Source organism: Mesoplodon mirus (assembly GCF_964341445.2).
Source record: "Mesoplodon mirus genome assembly, chromosome: 5".
NCBI lineage: Eukaryota > Metazoa > Chordata > Mammalia > Artiodactyla > Ziphiidae > Mesoplodon > Mesoplodon mirus.
In genome coordinates, this window is record NC_138980.1 from 47135633 (window position 1) to 47159815 (window position 24183).

The window sequence follows — 24183 nt, forward strand, 5'->3', positions numbered from 1 at the left end:
TCTCTACACTTCCTGGACTTGGGTGGCTATTTCCTTTCCCATGTTATGGAAGTTTTTGACTATAATCTCTTCAAATATTTTCTCAGGTCCTCTCTCTCTCTCTTCTCCTTCTGGGACCCCTATAATGTAAATCTTGTTGCATTTAATGTTGTCCCAGAGGTCTCTTAGGCTGTCTTCATTTTTTTTCATTCTGTTTTCTTTATTTTGTTCTGTGGCAGTGAATTCCACCATTCTGTCTTCCAGGTCACTTATCCATCCTTCTGCTTCAGTTGTTCTGCTATTGATTCCTTCTAGTGTGTTTTTCATTTCAGTTATTGTATTGTTCATCTCTGTTTGTTTGTTCTTTAATCCTTCTAGGTCGTTGTTCTTTAATTCTTCTAGATCTTTGTTAAACATTTCTTGCATCTTCTCGATCTTTGCCTCCGTTCTTTTTCCGACATCCTGGATCATCTTCACTATCATTATTCTGAATTCTTTTTCTGGAAGGTTGCCTATCTCCACTTCATTTAGTTGTTTTTCTGGGGTTTTACCTTGTTCCTTCATCTGCTACATAGTCCTCTGCCTTTTCATTTTGTCTGTCTTTATGTGAATGTGGTTTTCATTCCACAGGCTGCAAGATTGTAGTTCTTCTTGCTTCTGCTGTCTGCCCTCTGGTGGATGAGGCTATCTAAGATGCTTGTGCAAGCTCTCTGGTGGGAGCAACTGGTGATGGGTAGAGCTGGGTGTTGCTCTGGTGGACAGAGCTCAGTAAAACTTTAATCCATTTGTCTGGTGATGGGTGGGACTGTGTTCCCTCCCTGTTGGTTTTTTGGCCTGAGGCAACTCAGCACTGGAGGCTACAGGCTCTTTGGTGGGGCTAATGGGGGACTCTTGGAGGGCTCACAACAAGGAGTACTTCCCAGAACTTATGCTGCCAGTGTCCTTGTCCTCTTGGTGAGCCACAGCCACCCCACCCCACCTCTGCAGGAGGCCTTCCAACACTAGCAGGTAGGTCTGGTTCAGTCTCCTATGGGATCACTGCTCCTTCCCCTTGTGTTCTGATGTGCACTACTTTGTGTGTGCCCTCCAAGAGTGGAGTCTCTGTTTCCCCCAGTCCTATCGAAGTCCTGCAATCAAATCCCACTAGCCTTCAAAATCTGATTCCTTGGGAATTCCTCCTCCCGTTTCTGGACCCCCAGGTTGGGAAGCCTTACGTGGGGCTCAGAACCTTCACTCCAGTGGGTGGACTTCTGTGGTATAATTGTTCTCCAGTTTGTGAGTCACCCACCCTGTGGTTATGGGATTTGATTTTATTGTGATTGTGCCCCTCCTACCATCTCATTGCGGCTTCTCCTTTGTCTTTGGATGTGGGGTATCTTTTTTGGTGAGTTCCAGTGTCTTCCTGTCCGTAATTGTTCAGCAGTTAGTTGTGATTCCGGTGCTCTCACAAGAGGGAATGAGTGCACGTCTTTCTACTCTGCCATCTTGAAGAAATCTCTGTGCTGGTGTCTGGACTTATTGAGGCTTAGGTTCTTTGTGTCTCAGTGCAGAAGATCTTCAGCGAGAGGCACAGTGATAGGCAAGAAGTAGATTTATTAATGTAGGATGCTTGTAAGAGATGCAAGCGGGCAAGTGAGAGAGCTGTCTAGGCATTTTTGAATCATGATCCTGTCAGTATTACCTAGACATATAACAAGCAAACTGTAAATGTCTTCATTAATGTTACTGACAGAAATACCAACCAGATCAGCACCAAATACAGCAGGAAGGGTCTTTACTGAGGAATAATCTGTTAATCCATAATTGAAACCCATAGATGTTCACAAAGCTCTGTTACTTCCTTGGGCCTGTCCCAGTGACCCATCCTCAGGTATTGCCAAACTCTTTACCAAAAAAAGTCTATATTCAATGCCTTCATTTCCTTTCCTTATATCATTACTCTATCTCAGCAATTTGGCTTCTGCTACTCTTGGTTTGCTCAAAAGATATGATTGAGCCCCTTTATTTTCCAGGTACTCTGGGGGCTCAGCTGTGGGTGTTGATAGTAGCAGTGAGTAAAACAAACCAAGACCCGGGTTTCACAAACATTCTTATAGTGGGTGATAAACTCTAGACAATAGACAAGCAAAACAATGTACAATATATGTAAGTGGTATAATAAAAACTGGAGTGACAATGAGGACTACTTCCTTGCCCAAGTGTTCAGTAAATGCCTCTCATGCAGATGACATGGGATCGGGTACTAAATAAACTGAGAGTGAGAGCCATGAAGAAGCCAGGGGAAAACACTCCACACAAAGCAAAAAGAAGTGAAGAGGCTCAGAGCATAAACTCTCAGTTGACCCTCAGTGATCCTGTTTCTGACTCTTGTAGATTCTCATCAGTCCTAATCCTAGTTAAAATCTGTTGCCTTTAATTCTGTTCATCATCTCCTCCTTGAAACCCTTCTTTCTTGTTTTTAGGGCACTGCTCAGTTTTTCCTGCTAATTTTATAGCTTCTGCTTCTCTGGCTTCTGCATTGACTTCTCTTCCTGTGGTCTGGGGATTTCACGATTGGTTTTCTTTTTCACTAAATATTTCTACACTCTCTGGGAACTCTCATATGCCCCTCAGCTTTGAAAACAACCTGTATACAGGTGGCTCCCCAAACAGATCTTAAACCTAGATGTTGCTCTTGTGCTTTTTTCTTTTTAAATAGACATTTTTTTAGAGGGGAATTAGATACAGCAAAATTGAGAGGAAGATACAGAGATTTCCCATGTGCCCCCTACCTCACATATGCATAATCTCCCCCATTATCACCATCACCCCCCAGAGTGGTACATTTGTTACAGCTGATGAACCTACACTGACATATCGTAATCACCCAAAGTTCATAGTTTACATTAGGTTCACTCTTCATTTGGTATGCTCTGTGGGTTTGGACAATTGTATAATGATATGTATCTACTATTGTAGTAACATAGAGAGTAGGTTTACTGCCCCCCAAATCCTCCATGCTTGGTCTATTCATCCCACCCTCACTTCTAATCCCTGGTAACCACTGATCTTTTTACTGTCTCCATAATTTTGCCTTAAACAGAATATCATACAGTTGGAATCATACAATATGTAGCCTTTTCAAATTGGCTTGTTTTATTTAATAATATGTATTTAAGTTTTTGCCATGTCTTTATAGCACTGACTAGTATTCCATTGTCTGGATGTACCAGTTTATTTATCCATTCACCTAATGAAGGATATCTTGTTTGCTTCTGAGTTTTGATAATTATGAATAAAGCTTCCATAAACATTTGTGTACAGGCTTTTGCATGGACATAAGTTTTCAGCTCCTTTGGGTAAATACCAAGGAGTGATATTGCTGGATCATATGGTAACAAATGTTTAGTTTTGTAAGAAACTGAAAAACTGTCTTCCAAAGTGGGTATAAAATTTTGCATTCCCACCACCAATGAATGAGAGTTCCTATTGCTCCATATCATTGCCAGTATTTGGTGTTTTCAGTGTACCAGACTTTGGCTGTTCTGATATGTATGTGGTGGTATCTCATTGTTGTTTTAATTTGCATTTCATTGATGACATATGATGTGGAGCATATTTTCATAAGTTTATTTGCCATCTGTATATCCTCTTTGCTAAGGTGTCTGTTAAGGCATTTAGCCCATTTTTTGACTGGATTTTTTCTTTTCTTATTGTTGGGTTTTAAGTGTTCTTTGTATATTTTGGATAATAGTCCTTTATCAGATATATCTTTTGCAAATATTTTCTCCCAGTGTAGCTTGTCTCTTTATTCTCTTGACAGTGTCTTTCCCAGAGAAGAAAATTTTAATTTTGATAAAGTCCAACTTATCAATTATTTACTTCTTGGATCATGAGTTTGGTCATAGCCAAACTAAAGTCATTGCCAAACCCAAAGTCCTCTAGATTTTCTCCTATGTTATCTTCTAGGAGTTTTATAGTTTTGTGTTTTACCTTTAGGTCTGTTTTGAGTTAATTTTTTGTGTTATTTTTGTGAAAGGTATGAGTGTCTGGATTCATGTTTTTGTGTGTGGATGTTTAGTTGTCCAGCACCATTTTTTGAAAGGACTTATCTTTGCCCTTGCTCCTTTGTCAAAGATCAGTTGACTATATTTATGTTCCTCTATTTCTGGACTCTCTATTCTGTTCCACTGATCAATTTATCTATTCTTTTGTCCTCATTACTGTTATTTTACAGTAAGTCATTGAGCTGAATAATGTCAGTCCTCCAAATTCGTTCTTTTACTTCACTATTTTATTAGCTATTCTGGGTCTTTTGCTTCTACATATAAACTTTAGAATCATTTCATCAATATCCACACACACAGAAAAACTTGCTGGAAGTTTTTTGGGACTGCATTGAATCTATAGATCACGTTGGGCAGAACTGACATCTTGACAACATTGAGTCTTCCTATCCATGAACGTGAAATATTTGTCCATATATGTAGTTCTTTGATTTCTTTTATCAGGCTTTTGTAGTTTTCCTTATGTAGATCTTATACATATTTTGTTAGATTTATACCTAAGTATTGTTGCTGAAATTCGGCCTCTGTTCACCTGCACTGAATAAAAATGTGGACACAGAGTTTTGGATGAAGTAGAAAAGAATAGCTTTATTTCTTTGCCAGGCAAAGGGGACCACGGTGGGCTAATGCCCTCAGAACTGTGAGTCCCACCCTGGAGGGTGTAGTAAGGAGCCTTATAGTGTTCAAGGAGCAGGGCGTGGTCAGCTTGTGGACATTCTTCTGATTGGTTGGTGGTGAGGTAATCAAGAGTCAGCATCATCAACCTTCTGGTTCCAAATGGTCTGGGGTCTATGCACTTGTGGGCAGCATACAGTTAACTTCTTCCACCTGGTGGGGGTTTCAGTTTCTGCAAAACAGCTCAAAGGACATGGCTCAGAATAGTATCTATAGTCCTTGAGGAAGAACTAAAGGTCCTTGACTTTGTTTAATGACTAAAGTATTTTTATTTTGTCTTGCTTGACTGTTTTCCTTTCTTTCTGCATTTTCTCACTTCTCTGATTAAATTTATTCTTTGACTAAAGTTTTTCTTCAGACAAAAGTCAGGTGGAGGACATGGGTGTAGGTCTATTCTGGGAAGGCCTCATAGGGTCCTGCTCGGTTAAAATGTTTCAGTGTTTTGGGTGCTAATATAAATGGTATTGTGTTTTATTTCAAATTCTACTAGTTCGTTGCTAGTATAGGAAAGGGATGGATTTTTTTAAATTAAAATTTTATTTTTTATTAGAGTATAGTTAATTTACAATGTTGTGTTAGTTTCAGGTGTTCAGCTAAGTGATTCAGTTATACATATTCATATATAACTTGCTCTTCTTCTTCTAGTTTCCTAAGGTGGAAGCTTAGATGATTGATTTTTATTCTTTATTAATATATGCATCCCTTGCTATAAATTTCCACCTAAGCACTGCTTTTGCTGCATCCCACAAATTTTAAGTTGTGTTTTTGTTTTCATTTAGTTTAAAATATTTTAAAATTTCTTTTGAGATTTCTTCCTTGATCCATGCTTTATTTAGAAGTGTGTTGTTTAGAAAATTGACTGTGTTATGAAATTCCATGCTAAAGGTACTTTGCCTGGGACATTAATATTTATAACTAACCTGTCCTTTGATTTGCATTAATAATGTACCTTGGGATTACACAAAAATAATTCATAAATATTCTGGTAAAGGGGAAAATGCAATAATTAAAACACAGTAATTAACATGGAAAGAAAAAGAAGTGTCTTGTTTAGTGTCCATGTATTTTGGAATTTTCCAGCTATCTTTCTGTTATTTATTTCTAGTTTCATCTGATTGCAGTCTGATTTGTTTTTTAAACTTGTTAAGATATGTTTTATGACACAGAATTTGGTCTACCTTGGTGAATGTTACATGTGAGCCTGAGAAGAATGTGTATCCCTCTGTTGTTGGATGAAGTAGTCCATAGATGTCAGTTTTTTAAAATTTATTTTTTTGAAGTATAGTTGATTTACAGAGTTGTGTTAATTTCTGCTGTACGGCAAAGTGATTCAGATATATACATATATACTCTTTTCCATTGTGTTTTATCACAGGATATTGAATATAGTTCCCTGTGCTATACAGTGGGACCTTGTTGTTTATCCATTCTAAATATAATAGTTTGCATCTGCTAATCCAAAACTCCCAATCCCTCCCTCCCCTACTCCCACTCCCCCTTGGCAACCACACGTAGTTGTCAGTTATTTTCAGTTCATTGATAGAGTTGCTGAGTTCAACTATGTCCTTACTGATTTTCTGCCTGCTGGATCTGTTAATTTCCGATAGAGGGGTGTTAAAGTCTCCAGCAATGTGTTATAGATACATATTTTTTTTCTCCTTGCAGTTCTATCAGTTTTTGCCTCACATATTTTGACTTTTTTTAGGCACACATATGTTAAGGATTGTTATGTCTTCTTGGAAAATTGACCAATATAAACATCATATAATGTCCCTCTTTATCCCTAATAATTTTCATTGCTCTGCAGCTGCTCTGTCTGAAATTAATATAGATACTCCTGCTTTATTTTTTATTTTTTAAATAAAAAAATTTTCAAGCTTTATCAACGTATGATTGACCAATAAAAGTCATATATATTTAATATGTACCACATGATGTTTTTATATATGTATACATTGTGAACTAATTTCCACAAACAAGTTAATTAACATACCCATCACATTGTTACTTTTTTGTCCGTGTGTGGTGAGAGCACTAGAATCTACTCTTAGCAAATATCAAATATACAACATATTAACTTGGTGAATGTACAGTCACCAAGCTGTACATTCAGTCTTCAGAACTTATAACTGAAATTTTATATTCTTTGATCAATATCTCCCCTTTTCCCCCATCCCTCCAACCTCTGGTTACCCCCATTCTACTCTGTTAACTATGAGTTTGGTGGGTTTTTTGGTTTTTTTGATTCCACATATAGGTGAGATTACATGGTATTTGTCTTCCTCTCTTTGGCTTAAATCACTTAGCATAATGTCCTCTGGGTTCATTCATGTCACAAATAGCAGGATTTCCTTCTTTTTTAAGGATGAATAATATTCCATTGCATATATGTATATCTAACTATCTATTTATCTATCTATCGTCATCTATCACCTATGCCACATATCCTCTGCTTTCTTTTGATTAGTGTTAGCATGCTATATCTTTCTCTATCCCTTTACACTTGTTTTTTAAAACATTGTTTCCATTCCTGTAATTTTAATCTGTATGTGTTTATATTTAAAGTGGATTTCTATTTATTTATTTATTTATTTATTTATTTATTTATTTATTTATTTTTGGCTGCCTTGGGTCTTTGTTGCTATGCACAGGCTTTCTCTAGTTGTGGCGAGTGGGGGCTACTCTTTGGTGCAGTGTGCGGGCTTCTCATTGCGGTGGCTTCTCTTGTTGCAGAGCAAGGGCTATAGGTGCACGGGCTTTCATAGCTGTGGCACATGGGCTCAGTAGTTGTGGCTCATGGTCTCTAGAGTTCAGGCTCAGTAGTTGTGGTGCATGGGCTTAGTTGCTCCACAGCATGTGGGATCTTCCCGGACCAGGGCTCGAATCCACGTCCCCTGTATTGGCAGGCGGATTCTTAAACACTGCACCACCAGGGAAGTCCTAAAGTGGATTTCTTGTAGACAATAAACAGTTGGGTCTTATTTTTTGTTCACTCTCTGATACCTGCCTTTTAATTGATTTATTTAGATCATTGATAAATTAATTATTGCCATTGTTGGATTAATATCTCATATTTGTTCCCATTTTCCATTTATTGCTCTTGTTCTTTTATCTTATTTTTGTCTTCATCTCTTTTTCTGCCTTTTGTGACTTTAAGTGGACCTTTTATATAATTCCATTTTGTCTCTTTTCTTAGCACATCCATCATACTTTATTTTTTTTGGCTGTGCTGCCCGGTTTACAGGATCTTTGTTTTCTGACCAGGGATTGAACTGGGCCCATGGCAGTGAAAGTGCTGAGTCCTAACCACTGGACAGCCAGGATTCCCTCCATTTTACTTTCAAAAAATTTTCTTAGTGGTTGCTCCAGAGTTTGCAATACATATTTACAACTAATCTGTCTACTTTCAAATAACCCTATGTCACTTCACAGTATGAGTACCTTATAATAACAAAGTAATCCTAATTCCTCCTTTCTGTCCCTTGTATAATTGCTGTCATTCATTCAATTTATATATAAGGATATATATACACATAAATATAAATCATTGAATACATTGTTGCTCTTATTTTGAACATGATGTTATCTGTTTGATCAATTAAGAATAAGAAAAATAGAAGTTTTAATTTAATCTTCACTTGTTCCTTCTCTGGTGCTCTTCCTTTCTTTATGCACATCTGACGTATATTATTTTCCTTCTCTCTAAAGAACTTTTTAAAGTAACATTTCATCTCTTGCAAGGTGTTCTATTGGCGACAAATACCCTCAGTTTTTGTTTGTGTGAGAAACAAAGGCTGAATAATATTCATTTTTGATGGCTAATTTCACAGGGTTCAGAATTCTAGGATTTTTTTTCTCTCAACACTAAATATTTCACTCCATTCTTTTCTTGTTTGCATGATTTCTGAGAATAAGTCAGTTGTAATTCTTATCTTTGCTCCTAAACAGAAAAAGTATTTTCCCCCCTCTGGCTTCTTTCAGGATTTTTCCTTTACCTTTGATTTTTTGTGTTCTGAAAATGATATGCCTAGCTATAGTTTTTTTCCCCATTTTTTTTGGTATCTATATTGCTTGGCATTCTCTGGATCTGTGATTTGGCATCTGACATTAACTTAGTGAAAATTTTTGGTCATATTTGTTTCCTGTAATTCTTCTGTTCCATTCTCTTCTCCTTCTGGTATTTCCATTATGTGTGTGTTACACTCATGTGGCAACTTTTATAGTTATTCCACAGTTCTTGGATATTCTGGGTTTTATTTTCCATCTTTTTTTCTGTTTGCTTTCAGTTTTAGAGCTTCCTATTAAGATATCCTCAAGCTCAGAGATTCTTTTCTCAGCAATGTCCAGTCTCCTAATAATCCCATCAAAGGCATTCTTCTTTTCTGTTACAGTGTTATTATTTTTTTGGTTTTTTTTGTTGTTGTTTTAATCTTAGCTTTCCTTTTTGGTTCCTTCTTGAAATTTCCATCTCTCTGCTTACTTTTTTTTTATGGTTTATCATAGGATACTGAATATAGTTCCCTGTGCTATACAGTAGGACCTTGTGGTTTATCCATTCCTTATATAATAGCTTACATCTGCTAACCCCAACCTCCCACTCCATCCCTCCCCTAAGCCCCTAGGCTCAGGTTTTTGTTTTTTTTTTCTATAGAGCAGGTTTTATTAGTCATCAGTTTTATACTCATCACTGTATACATGTCAATCCCAATTGCCCAATTCATCAAACCACCACCCCCACCACCCCTCAGCTTTCCCCCCTTGGTGTCCATACGTTTGTTCTCTACATCTCTGTCTCAATTTCTGCCCTGAAAACTGGTTCATCTGTACCATTTTTCTAGGTTCAACATATATGCATTAATGTACGATATCTGTTTTTCTCTTTCTGACTTACTTCACTCTGTATAACAGTCTGTAGATCCATCCACTTCTCAACAAATGACCCAATGTCGTTCCTTTTTTATGGCTGAGTAATATTCCATTGTATATATGTAAAACGTCTCCTCTATCAATTCGTCTGTCAATGGGCATTTAGGTTGCTTCCATGACCTAGCTATTGTAAATAGTGCTGCAATGAACATTGGGGTGCATGTGTCTTTTTGAATTGTGGTTTTCTCTGGGTATATGCCCAGTATTGGGATTGCTGGATCATATGGTAATTCTATTTTCAGTTTTTTTTTGTTTTTTTTTTTCCCGTACGCGGGCCTCTCACTGTTGTGGCCTCTCCCGTTGCGGAGCACAGGCTCCGGATGCGCAGGCTCAGCGGCCATGGCTCACGGGCCCAGCCGCTCTGCAGCATATGGGATCCTCCCAGACCGGGGCACGAACCCGTATCCCCTGCATCGGCAGGCGGACTCTCAACCACTGCGCCACCAGGGAGGCCCTATTTTCAGTTTTTTAAGGAACCTCCATACTGTTCGCCATAGTGGCTGTATCAGTTTACATTCCAACCAACAGTGCAAGAGGTTTCCATTTTCTCCACACCCTCTCCAGCATTTATTGTTTGTAGATGTTCTGATGAAGCCCATTCTAACTGGTGTGAGGTGATACCTCATTGTAGTTTTGATTTGCATTTCTCTAACAATTAGTGATGTTGAGCAGTTTTCCATGTGCTTCTTGGCCATCTGTATGTCATCTTTGGAGAAATGTCTATTTAGGTCTTCTGCCCATTTTTGGAATGGGTTGTTTGTTTTTTTAATATTGAGCTGCATGAGCTGTTTATACATTTTGGAGATTAATCCTTCGTCTGTTGATTCGTATGCAAATATTTTCTCCCTTTCTGAGGATTGTCTTTTCATCTTCTTTTTGGTTTCCTTTGCTGTGCAAAGCTTTTAAGCTTCATTAGGTCCCATTTGTTTATTTTTGTTTTTATTTCCATTACTCTAGGAGGTGGATCAAAAAAGATCTTGCTGTAATTTATGTTAAAGAGTGTTCTTCCTATGTTTTCCTCTAAGAGTTTTATAGTGTCCAGTCTTACATTTAGGTCTCTAATCCATTTTGAGTTTATTTTTGTGTATGGTGTTAGGGAGTATTCTAATTTAATTCTTTTACATGTAGCTGTCCAGTTTTCCCAGCACCACTTATTGAAGAGACTGTCTTTTCTCCATTGTATATCCTCGCCTCTTTTGTCAGATTAGTTAACCATAGGTGAATGGGTTTATCTGTGGGCTTTCTATCTTGTTCCATTGATCTATGTTTCTGTTTTTGTGCCAGTACCATATTGTCTTGATTACTGTAGCTTTGTAGTATAGTCTGAAGTCAGGGAGTCTGATTCCTCCAGCTCCGCTTTTTTCCCTCAAGACTGCTTTGGCTATTCGGGAACTTTTGTGTCTCCATACACATTTTAAGATTTTTTGTTCTAGTCCTGTAAAAAATGCCATTGGTAATTTGATAGGGATTGCATTGAATCTGTAGATTGCTTTTGGTAGTATAGTCATTTTCACAATATTGATTCTTCCAATCCAAGAACATGGTATATCTCTTGATCTGTTGGTATCATCTTTAATTTTTTTCATCAGTGTCTTATAGTTTTCTGCATACAGGTCTTTTGTCTCCCAGGTAGGTTTAGTCCTAGGTATTTTATTGTCTTTGTTGCACTGGTAATTTGAAGTGTTCCCTTAATTTCTCTTTCAGATATTTCATCATTAATGTGTAAGAATGCAAGAGAATTCTGTGCATTAATTTTGTATCCTGCAACTTTACCAAATTCATTGATTAACTCTAGTAGTTTTCTGGTGGCATCTTTAGGATTCTCTTCATATAGTATCATGTCATCTGCAAACAGTGACAGTTTTACTCCTTCTTTTCCAATTTGTATTCGTTTTATTTCTTTTTCTTCTCCGATTGACAAGGCTAGGACTTCCAAAACTATGTTGAATAATAGTGGCAAGAGTGGACATCCTTGTCTTGTTCCTGATCTTAGAGGAAATGCTTTCAGTTTTTCACCACTGTGAATGATGTTTGCTGTGGGTTTGTCATATAGGGCCTCTATTATGTTGAGGTAGGTTCCCTCTATGCCCACTTTCTGGAGAGTTTTTATCATAAATCGGTGTTGAATTTTGTCAAAAGCTTTTTCTGTATCTATTGAGATGATCATATGGTTTTTATTCTTCAATTTGTTAATATGGTGTAGCACATTGATTGATTTGCATATATTGAAGAATCCATGCATCCCTGGGATATATCCCACTTGATCATGGTGTATGATCCTTTTAATGTGTTGTTGGATTCTGTTTGCTAGTATTGTGTTAAGGATTTTTTGCATCTATAATCATCAGTGATATTGGTCTGTAATTTTCTTTTTTTGTAGTATCTTTGTCTGGTTTTGGTATCAGGGTGATGGTGGCCTCATAGAATGAATTTGGGTGTGTTCCTTCCTCCACAAATTTTTGGAAGAGTTTGAGAAGGTTGGGTGTTAGCTCTTCTCTAAGTGTTTCATAGAATTCACCCATGAAGCCATCTGGTCCTGGACTTTTCTTTGTTGGAAGATTTTTAATCACAGTTTCAATTTCATTCCTTGTGATTGGTCTGTTCATATTTTCTATTTCTTCCTGTTTCAGGCTTGGAAGTTTCCGCCTTTCTAAGAATTTGTACATTTTTCCCAGGTTGTCCATTTTATTGGCATAGAGTTGCTTGTAGTAGTCTCTTAGGATGCTTCATATTTCTGTGGTGTCTGTTGTAACTTCTCCTTTTTCATTTCTAATTTTATTGATTTGAGTCCTCTCCCTCTTTTTCTTGATGAGTCTCGCTAATGGTTTATCAATTTTGTTTATCTTCTCAAAGAACCAGCTTTTAGTTTTATTGATCTTTGTTATTGTTTTCTTTGTTTCTATTTCATTTATTTCTGCTCTGATCTTTATGATTTCTTTCCTTCTGCTAACTTTGGGTTTTGTTTGTTCTTCTTTCTCTAGTTCCTTTAGGTGTAAGGTTAGATTGTTTATTTGCCATTTTTGTTTCTTGAGGTATGCTTGTATAGCTATACACTTCCCTCTTAGAACTGCTTTTGCTGCATCCCATAGGTTTTGGATTGTCATGTTTTCATTGACATTTGTCTCTAGGTATTTTTTGATTTCCTCTTTGATTTCTTCAGTGATCTTTTGGTTATTTAGTAATGTGTTGTTTAGCCTCCATGTGTTTCTGTTTTTTACATTTTTTCCCCTGTAATTTATTTCTAATCTCATAGCATTGTGGTCAGAAAAGCTGCTTGATATGATTCCAATTTTCGTAAATTTACCAAGGCTTGATTTGTGACCCAAGATGTGATCTATCCTGGAGGATGTTCTGTGCGCACTTGAGAAGAAAGTGTAATCTGTTGTTTTTGGATGGAATGTCCTCTAAATATCAATTAAATCTATCTGGTCTATTGTGTCATTTAAAGCTTCTGTTTCCTTATTTATTTTCATTTTGGATGATCTGTCTATTGGTATAAGTGAGGTGTTAAAGTCCCCCACTCTTATTGTGTTACTGTCAATTTCCTCTTTTATAGCTGTTAGCAGTTGCCTTATGTATTGAGGTGCTCCTATGTTGGATGAATATATATTTATAATTGTTATATCTTCTTCTTGGATTGAGCCCTTGATCATTATGTAGTGTCCTTCCTTGTCTCTCGTAACATTCTTTATTTTAAAGTCTATTTTATCTGATATCAGTATAGCTACTCCAGCCTTCTTTTGATTTCCATTTGCATGGAATATCTTTTTCCATCCCCTCACTTTCAGTCTTTATGTGTCCTTAGGTCTCAAGTGGGTCTCTTGTAGACAGCATATATATGGGTCTTATTTTTGTATCCATTCAGCAAGCCTGTGTCTTTTGGTTGGATCATTTAATCCATTCACGTTTAAGGTAATCGATATGTATGTTCCTATGACCATTTTCTTAATTGCTTTGGGTTTGTTTTTGTAGGTCCTTTTCTTCTCTTGTGTTTCCCACTTAGAGAAGTTCCTTTAGCATTTCTTGTAGAGCTGCTTTGGTGGTGCTGAATCCTCTTAGCTTTTTCTTGTCTGTAAAGCTTTTGATTTCTCTATCAAATCTGAATGAGATCCTTGCTGGGTAGAGTAATCTTGATTGTAGGTTCTTCCCTTTCATCACTTTACGTATATCATGCCACTCCCTTCTGGCTTGTAGAGTTTCTGCTGAGAAGTCAGCTGTTAACCTTATGGGAGTCCCCTTGTATGCTATTTGTCATTTTTCCCTTGCTGCTTTCAACAATTTTTCTTAGCCTTTAATTTTTGCCAATTTGATTAGTATGTGTCTCGATGTGTTTCTCCTTGGGTTATCCTGTATGGACTCGTTGAGCTTCCTGGACTTGGGTGGCTTACCTCCTTTCCCATGTTAGGGAAGTTTTTGACTGTAATCTCTTCAAATATGTTCTCAGGTCCTTTCTCTCTCTCTTCTCCTTCTGGGACCCCTATAATGCAAATGTTGTTGCATTTAATGTTGTCCCAGAGGTCTCTTAGGCTGTCTTCATTTCTTTTCATTATTTTTTCTTTATTCTGTTCTGCAGCAGTAAATTCCACCCTTCTGTCTTCCAGGTCACTTATCTGTTCTTCTGCCTCAGTTATTCTGCTATTGATTCCTTATAGTGTAATTTTCATTTCAGTTATTTTATTGTTCATCTCTGTTTGTTTGTTCTTTAATTCATCTAGGTCTCTGTTAAACATTTCTTGTATCTTCTCGATCTTTGCCTCCGTTCTTTTTCCGACGTCCTGGATCATCTTCACTATCATTATTCTGAATTCTTTTTCTGGAAGGTTGCCTGTCTCCACTTCATTTATTTGTTTTTCTGGGGTTTTATCCTGTTTCTTCATCTGGTACATAGCCCTCTGCCTTTTCATCTTGTCTATCTGTCTGTGAATGTGGTTTTTTTTCCACAGGCTGCAGGATTGTAGTTCTTCTTGCTTCTGCTTTCTGTCCTCTGGTGGATGAGGCTGTCTAAGAGGCTTGTGAAGGTTTCCTGATGGGAGAGACTGGTCCTCTCTCTGCTTACTTTGCCTGTCTGTTCTTCCATGCTGTTTACTTAATCCATTAGAGCTCTTAGGGTATTAGTTATAATTATTTTAAATGCCTGGTCTGATAATTTCACATTCCTGCCATATCCGACTCTGGTTCTGATGTTTCCTCTGTTTCTTCAACCTTTATTTTTTGTCTTTTAAAATGTTTTGTAACTTCTTCTTGAATCCTGGACATGAGGTACTGTGTAGAGGGAAGTACTCTAAATAGAACTTTAGTAATGTGGTAATGAAGTGTGGGAAGAGTTGAAGCATTTTATAATCCTATGATTAGGTTTCAGTCTTTTAGTGAATTTATACATCTGGACTATGAATTCTCAGTGCTTTTCAACTGCTTCTCAGTTTTTTTCCTCCCTTCTTAGCAGAACAGGATGCCTAGAGTAGGCTGAAGCTGAGTATTTCCCTTCCCTAAGATCAGTTAGACTAATAATATCCCAGCAGGTTAGGCTTTGGGCAACTATTTTCTCCTGAGGACAAGTATTGTTGAAAAGAACAGAGTGCTCTGGTATATAGGCATACATTAATTTATTGATCTTTGCTTTATTGTGCTTTGCAGACATTACAGTTTTTACAAATTGAAGGTTTGTGGCAACCCTGTGTTGAGCAAATCTATTCGCACCATTTTCCAATAGCATTTCCTCACTTTGTGTCTCTGTGACACATTTTGGTAATTCTCGCTGTATTTCATACTTTTTGATTATTATTATATTTGTTATGGTGATCCATATGATCAGCATTTTTTTTAAGAAGATGTTGGGGGTAGGAGTTTATTAATTCATTTATTTATTTTTGCTGTGTTGGGTCTTCGTTTCTGTGCGAGGGCTTTCTCTAGTTGTGGCAAGCGGGGGCCACTCTTCATCACAGTGCGCGGGCCTCTCACTATGGCGGCCTCTCCTATTGCGGAGCACAGGCTCCAGACGCGCAGGCTCAGTAGTTGTGGCTCACGGGCCTAGTCGCTCCGCGGCACGTGGGATCCTCCCAGAGCAGGGCTTGAACCTGTGTCCCCTGCATTAGCAGGCAGATTCTCAACCACTGCGCCACCACGGAAGCCCAATCAGCAATTTTTGATGGTTCCATTGTAACTGTTTTAGGGGCACCACAGACCACACCCATATAAGTCAGTGAACTTAACTGATAAATGTTGTGTGTGTTCTGACTGCTCCACAGATCAGCTGTTCCTGTGTCATCTCTCTTCCTCTCAGTGGGCCTCCCTATTCCCTGAGACACAACAATATTGAAATTAGGCCAATTAATAACCCTACAATTCTTCTAAGTGTTCAAGTGAAGAGTCAATCAATATGGCAAACTTCATGGTTGTCTTTTTTAAAAAAAATTATTGAAGTATAGTTGATTTACAATGTTGTGTTAGTTTCTACCGTACAGCAGAGTGACTCAGTTATACATATATATACGTTCTTTTTCATGTTCATTTCCATTACGGTTTATCACAGAATGTTGAATATAGTTCGCTGTGCTCTACAGTAGGACCTTGTTGTTCACTGTTGTCTTATTTCAAGACATCGCCACAGCCACCCTAAAGCTCAGCAACCACCATTCTGATCGGTCAGCAGACATCAACACTGAGTCAAGACCTTCCACCAGCAAAGATTATGACTCACTGAAGGCTCAGATGACGGTTAGCATTTTTTAGCAATAAAGTATTTTTTAATTAAAGTATGCATATTGGGTTTTTTAGACATATTGCTATTGCACAATTAATAGACTACAGTATAGTGTAAACATAACTTTTATATGCACTGGGAAACCAAAAAATTCGTGTGACTAATTTGGTTGCGGTATTTGTTTCATTACAGTAGTCTGGAACGGAACTGACAAAATCTCTGACGTATGCTTGTATTTTAAAATGGTTCCTTTACTCCTCCCCATACTGAAAGCACAGAGGGATTTTCCCCTGATATTTAATGTGAGAACTTGGTTGAGCTCCTGAAGGTAAAACTCACAAAAGTATGCAGGTCCCCTTATGACGGGGCCCTCTGGTGTTTTTATTGTTCAGACTTGTCCACAACTAGCCTTTAGTTATTCGTCAATTACAATTCAGGTTTTCCTCCCTGGGATTCCCACAGAGGTTTAAGCTCATGGGTTTCTGATCCAGGAAGTTATGATTCTTTGTATTTGCCTCTCTGTCTCCCCAATTTTGGGGGCAGCAAATTGTGCTGTGGCCACACTTCTCATGGATTTAAGAAGTATTGTTGATTCGTCAGCTTGTTCAGCTTTTACCTTGTTGTTAGGACGGAATGGCAACTTCTAAGCTTTCTACGTGCTGGCCTGGAAACTGGAAGTCCTACCTGTGTGTTTTTTAATTGCAAAAGTAATACATGCTTAGTGTGAAAATGTTAAATAATACAAATACATGAAGTAAGAATTGAAAGCTCTTTTTCAGCTCACTTCCCGAGAGAACCATTTACAGCAGGCTGATGAGCAAACTTCCAGACATTTTGTTATACATGAACAATCATCCATCCATTTATCTGTCCATCTACCCACACATCTTAATACACTCTGTGTATTGGTTTTCTAGGGCTACTGTAATAAATTACCACAAAAGGAGTGGCTTAAGCAACATTTATTTTTACTTTTTTTCTTTCAATTTTATTGGCATATAATTGAAGTACAGCACTGTACAAGTTTAAGGTGTGTAGCATAATGACTTGACATACATATATTGCAAAATGATTACCACTGTTAATATCCATCACTTCATATAGTTACAAAAAATGTTTTAGAATTACTGTCTTAACAACTTTCAAATATACCATACAGCAGTGTTATCTATAGTTATTACTTGTCTTTTTGATGATGGCCATTTTAACAGACATGAGGTAGTATCTCATTGTGGTTTTAATTTACATTTCCCTGGTGAGTAGTCCTGTTGAGCATCTTTTCACGTACCTGTTGGTTATTCGAATATCTTCTTTGGAAAAATATCTATTCAGGCCCTTTGATCATTTTTAAATTGGATTATTTGCTTTTTTGCTATTGAGTTATATGAGTTCTTTACATTTTGTATATTAACCTTTTATCAGATACATGATTTGCAAATATTGTCTCCCATTCTGTAGTTTGCCTTTTCATTTTGTTATTTCTTTTGCTATGCAGAAGCTTTAGTTTTATGTAGTCCCATTTGTTTATTTTTAATTTTGCTGCTAATGCTTTAGGAGTCATATTAAAAATATATCATTACTAAGAACCATGTCAACAAGCTTTGTTTTCTATATTTTCTTCCAGGAATTTTATGGTTTCAGGTCTTATCTTTAGGTCTTTAATCCTATTCGAGTTGATTTTTGTGAGTGATGTATGAAAGGGGTCTAGTTTCATTCCTTTTCATGTGAATATCTAATTTCCCCAGCACCATTTATGGAAGTCTTCTCCATTGAGTATTCTTGGCTCCTCATCAAATATATGTTGATGGCATATTCATGGGATTATTTCTGGTCTCTGGATCCTGTTCCATTGGTCTATTGTCTGTTTTTATGCCACTATGATACTGTTTTGATTACCATAGCTTTACAATATACTTTGAAATTAAGAGGTATGATGCCTCTAGCTTTGTTTTTCTCTCTCAGGATTACTTTGGCTATTCTGGGACTTTTATGGTTCCATATAAATTTTAGAAGTGTTTTTTCTACTTCCGTGAAAAATTCCAGTGAAGTCTTGATAAGGATTGCATTGAATCAGTAGATGTCTTCAAGTAGTATGGACATTTTGATGATATTGATTCTTCCAATACATGAACAAGGGATATCTTTCCATTTGTTTATGTCTTCTTAAATTTCTTTCACCTGTGTCTTATAGTTTTCAGTGTATAGATCTTTCACCTCTTTGATTAAGTTTATTCCTGAGTATTTTATTGTTTTTTGATGCTACTGTAAATGGGATAGTTTTCTTTATTTCTTTTTTATATAATGTTATTAGTGTATAGAAATGCTACTGGTTTTTGGAAGGCAGCTATGCTCACCACTATGCCACCAATGCTACATGAAATGTTACTGACATTTGTATGTTGATTTTGTATCCTGCAACTTTACTGAATTCATTGATTAGATCTAACAGTTTTTTGGTTGAGTCTTTAGGATTTTCTATATAAAAATCATGTCATCTGTAGAGTCAATTTTACTTCTTCCTTTCCAATTCTGATACATTTATTTCTTTTTCTGGCCTGATTGCTCTTGCTAGGACTTTCACTACTATGTTGAATAGGAGTGGGGAAGGTGGGCACTTTTGTCATGTTTCTGATTATAGAGAAAAGCTTTCAACATTTCACTGTTGAGTATGATGTTAATTGTGGGCTTGTAATATGTGGCCTTTATTATGATGGGGTATGTTCCTTCTATACCTAATTTGTTAAGAGTTTTTATCATGAACAGATGTTGAATTTTGTCAAATGCATTTCTGCATCTACTGAGATGGTCATGTGATTTTTTATTTCATTTTATGAATGTGATATATCACATTGATGGATTTGCATATGTTGAACTATCCTTGCATCCCAGAGATAAATTCCACTTGATCATATTGCATGATTCTTTTTTTTTCTTTTCTTTTGGCTGTGCTGGGTCTTCATTGCTGCACATGGGCTTTCTCTAGTTGCAGTGAGCAGGGGCTACTCTTCATTGTGGTGCATGGGCTTCTCATTGTATTAGCTTCTCTTATTGCAGAGCACAGGCTCTAGGTACATGGGCTTCAGTAGTTGTGGTGCATGGTCTCAGTAGCTGCAGCTCGCAGGCTCTAGAGCACAGGCTCAGTAGTCGTGGTGCACGGGCTTAGTTGCCCTGTGGCATGTGAGATCTTCCTGGACCAGGGATTGAACCCATGTCCCCTGCATTGGCAGGCAGATTCTTAACCACTGGACCATCAGGGAAGTCCTGCATGATTCTTATAATGTGCTGCTGAATTCAGTTTACTAGTATTTTGTTGAGAATTTTTACATCTATATTCATCAAGGAAATTGGTCTCTGGTTTTCTTTTCTTTTTTTAAATTAATTAATTTATTTTTTCTGTGTTGGGTCTTCGTTTCTGTGCGAGGGCTTTCTCTAGTTGTGGTGAGTGGGGGCCACTCTTCATCGCGGTGCGCGGGCCTCTCACTGTCGCGGCCTCTCTTGTTGTGGAGCACAGGCTCCAGACGCGCAGGCTCAGTAGTTGTGGCTCACGGGCCTAATTGCTCCACGGCATGTGGGATCCTCCCAGAGCAGGGCTTGAACCTGTGTCCCCTGCATTAGCAGGCAGATTCTCAACCACTGCGCCACCAGGGAAGCCCTGGTTTTCTTTTCTTATAGTGTCCTATCTGGTATCAAGGTAATGCTGGCCTCATAAAATGAGTTAGGGAGTGTTCTCTCCTTTTTGAGTTTTGGAAAAGTCTGTGGAGAATTGGTGTTAATTCTTCTTTAAATTTTTAATAAAATTCACTAGTGAAGCCATCTGGTCCTGGGCCTTTTTTTGCTGGGAGTTTTTTTTTATTTCTGATTCAATCTCCTTACTAGTAATTAATCTGGTTAGATTATCTATTTCTTCCTGATTCAGTCCTGATAGCTTGTATGTTTCTAAGAATTTTTCCATTTCTTCTAGGTTGTCCAGTTTGTTATAGTTGTTTATAGCAGTTCTTATGACCTTTTGTATTTCTGTGATATCAGTTTTAATGTCTCCTCTTTGGGTTATAATTTTATTGATTTGTGTTTTCTTTCTCTCTCTCCTTTTGTTTTGCGGGGGGAGATTTCTTGCTAAAGGTTTGTAAAGTTTGTTTATCTTTTCAAAGGTCCAACTCTTAGTTTGTTATTTTTTTCTATTACTTTTCTACTTTTTATTTTACTTATTTCTGCTGTAATCTTTTATTTCCTTCCTTTTGTTAACTTTGGGCTTTGTTTATTCCTCTTTTTCTAGTTCCTTGAGGTGTAGAGTTAGTTGTTTAATTAAGATCTTTCAATTTTCTTGATGTATGCATTTATGGCTAGAAACTTTCCCATTAGAAACGATTTTCCTGCATCCTATAAGTTTTGGTATGTTGTTTTTAATTTTTTTTGACTCAAGCTATTTTATTTCTCCTATAATTTTTCTTTGACCCATCAGTTGTTCAGAAGAGCATTGTTTAATTTTCATGTATTTTTGAGATTTTCAATTATCCTCCTGTTATTGATTTCTAGTTTCATACCATTGTGGTCTAAGAATGGTATAACTTGGTATAATTTCAATCTTCTTGAATTTGCTAAGACTTGTTTTGTGGCCTAACATATGATCTATCCTAGAAAATGTTTCATGTGCACTTGAGAAGAATGTTCTGCTATTGTTAAAATGTTCCAAACAAAATTTATTTTGTCTTAGTAATGGAGGCTAAAAGTCCAAGATCAAGGTGTTGGCAGGATTTGTTCCTCTGACAGCTGTGAGGAAGAATATGTTCCATACTTCTCTTCCAGCTTCTGGTGGTTTACTGGCAATCTTTGACATTCCTTGGCTTATAGATGTATCACCTCAGTCTTAGCCTTCATCTGCACATGGTGTTCTCACTGTGTTGGTGTGTGTCTATCTTTGAGTTTAAACATCTCCCTTTTATAAGGATATCAGTCATATTGCGTTAGGGCTTACCTTAATGACCTCATTTTAACTAATTACATCTTCAGTGGCCCTATTTCTAAATAAGGTCATATTCTGAAGTACTGGGGGATAAGAATTCAACATATGAAATGTTGGGGGACATGATTCAACCCCAAACACTCTGTCTATCCAAACTGGAATCATTATGAGACCATTTTTCCATGATTTACTTTTTTCATTTATTGTGGACACATTGCCATGCTGGTATATACAGATCTACAGATTTTGGCATAATGCTCTATACTATACATTATGGTAATATATTTGGCTGCTCATTGAATAATGAACCTTTGGATGAGTTTCTATTTTTTCACTATTACAAATAACTCTGCAGCAAGCATATTTATATATACAACTTTATGTGTGTGTATTTGTTTTCAGACAGATACCTACAAGTGGAATTAATGAGGCAAAACTTTTAGGCATTTTATATTTTGTTAGGTATAGCCAACATTTCTTTTCTTGAAATTTAGGTCTTTCTCTCTGGCTGCATATTGCCCCTGCCCCTTCCACTATATTACACAAGCATCACACACTAAGCATTTGCAAAATTCTTTATTTCTTGTAACTTTTTTCCCACCCCTCTCCTTTTTCTTGCCCTCTCTATTCTGCCCTCTTGCCCTCTCTATTCTGCCTTGTTGAATAGTGGGACTTTCTAGAGAGCTGACAATTAAACAGAGGCTAATTCTAATCTTGTGTTTACTTTCAGTTTCCTCTGCCTCTCTTCTTTCTTTTACATAACAACAGAGGGAATTTTCTGAAATGCAAATTTGATAATACTGGGCTTTTGCTCAAAAAACCTTCAAACGTTCTTCTTTGAAATCAGGGTAAATTTGATATATCTTAGCTTGGCACACAAGGCTATCCCTGATCAGCCCTAGATTGCTGCTTCTTCCCTCTTGCCTACCACACCCTTCACTCTTTTGAGTCATACTGAAGTTTTAGTTCTAAGAACTTGGCCCACTCTTTCACCCTTCCTCACCCTTGCATACCATTTTCCTTTTGCCTGAAGGATACCCTTACTCTCCCATTCCTACTGTCCATCTAGAAAGCTCCTTCTTATTCTTCAACTGATTTCTCTGATCCTCAGTTTTTCTATTTAAAAATAGCTATAAAAACAACACGTGCATCTTGGTTTTGTAATAATTCAATGAGATAATCCTATTTAAGTCATCATCACACAGCCAAGCAGTTAGTAGATATTCAATAAATGTTAAATCTTCTTCCTCAATTTTCTTTGAGACATTTTTGTGACATAAGGCATATCATTAGTAAATTTTTAAAAAATCAGTAACAATATAATACATGGAAAGATATCTTTGTTTAGTAAATGTAGATCTGAGTCAAATGGATTGGGTGAAACCAAGATATATGATGTTGGTTACATTCTTCTAATCTAGTGGTTTGGTTGGTAGGGCTTGGTTGTTTGATTTTCTAACATTTCATTATGTACTCTGTGTACCCATCACTCAGTCTCAGTGGTTACCAACATTTTGATAATCCCGATGTGATTTATTCTTAACAAAACCACCCTATCTACTTGTAATTGCTGCCACTTCACTGTGTACTTCTCCTCAAACATCTGTTGCTAATACTTTTTAGCCCTTTTCTGGAAATAGTAGTAAATCTTACTATTCTGTAACTTTAAAAATATTCTGTCTTTTCCTTTTTGAGGACCATCTCTAGTCTTCTGGAATGGTCTTCATCTTTGCCAGTGTCTCAGTCTATTTGGGCTGCAGTAACAAAAATACCATGGACTGGGTGGCTCAAACAACAAACATTTATTTCTCACAGTTCTGGTGGCTGGAAATCCAAGATCAAGGTACCTGTAGATCACCTGGTTCCTAGTGAGGACTCTATTCTTGGCTTGCATACAGCCACTCTTGCTGTGTTCTCACATGGTGATAGTGGGGAGGCAGCTCACTGGGGTCTCTTTTAAAAGGGCACTAATCCCATCATGAGGATTCTACCCTCAAGATCTAATCACATCTTAAAGCCCCCACATTCTATTGGATTGGCCACAAAGTTCTTTCGGGTTTTTCTGTAAGATGTTACAGAAAAACCCAAATGAACTTTGTGGCCAACCCAATAATACCATCACATTGAGAGTTAAGCTTTCAACATATGAAATTTGGAGGAGAGGGGACTACAAACATTCAGTCTATGACAGCCAGAAATCCTGAAAATCCCTTCTGCATGTCTACTGAAGATCCTCTGATAAAATTCTCCTTAGCTGGAAAGAAGAACTTACTATAAACCACTCAATTGTTTTTGCTCATCCCTCTTGGGCTTCATTTCCCTCTTTGTCTTGCTTACTCAGTCTTTTTTGTTGTAATTCATTCTTGACTGGGAAGATGGAGACTAGTGGATAGATAATTATTTCTGTTTCCTTTTGGTCATCTGTTCATGCTATGCTGCCTGAATCACTTCTTTCTGTATTTTTATTTTTTCTGATTCTAAGACACCTTGTAACTTAAAAACATGTCATTGTTAAGAAAGAAATGTGACCACATGAGATATTCTTAAATCAAAGCTTTGTTGAAGGCCTAGCACATGTGACTTTCTGCATACTGTATATTACTCTCTGAGCTTCTATGCAGGAGTGACACAGCTGTCTATTTCAGAGCCCTTATGCTCTTGTTGGGTGATAGTATATTCTCAACTTGACCCAAGAGTAGTACATCAAAAATCTTAGTTCCACTGCGTATAATGCAAACCTAGGGCTTTGTACTCTGAGAAGCCATTTAAAAGGCAGAAGTTAGTGTGAAATGAACAGAAGGGCCAATAGAGCAGGGGATGGCTCTAGAAGGTGTAAGTCTGGGTCCCCTCTCTACCAAATATTCTCTCTCTGACCTTAAAAGCAACACATGATTTGA

At 37.2% G+C, this 24183-nt stretch overlaps 1 protein-coding gene across 7 annotated transcripts in view; it reads left to right on the forward strand.

The window, feature by feature from the left end:
- The window catches only part of NLRP3 (NLR family pyrin domain containing 3), a 53732-nt gene that overhangs the window by 24396 nt on the left and 5153 nt on the right, over positions 1-24183 (forward strand). The gene's annotated exons all lie outside the window — the stretch shown is intronic.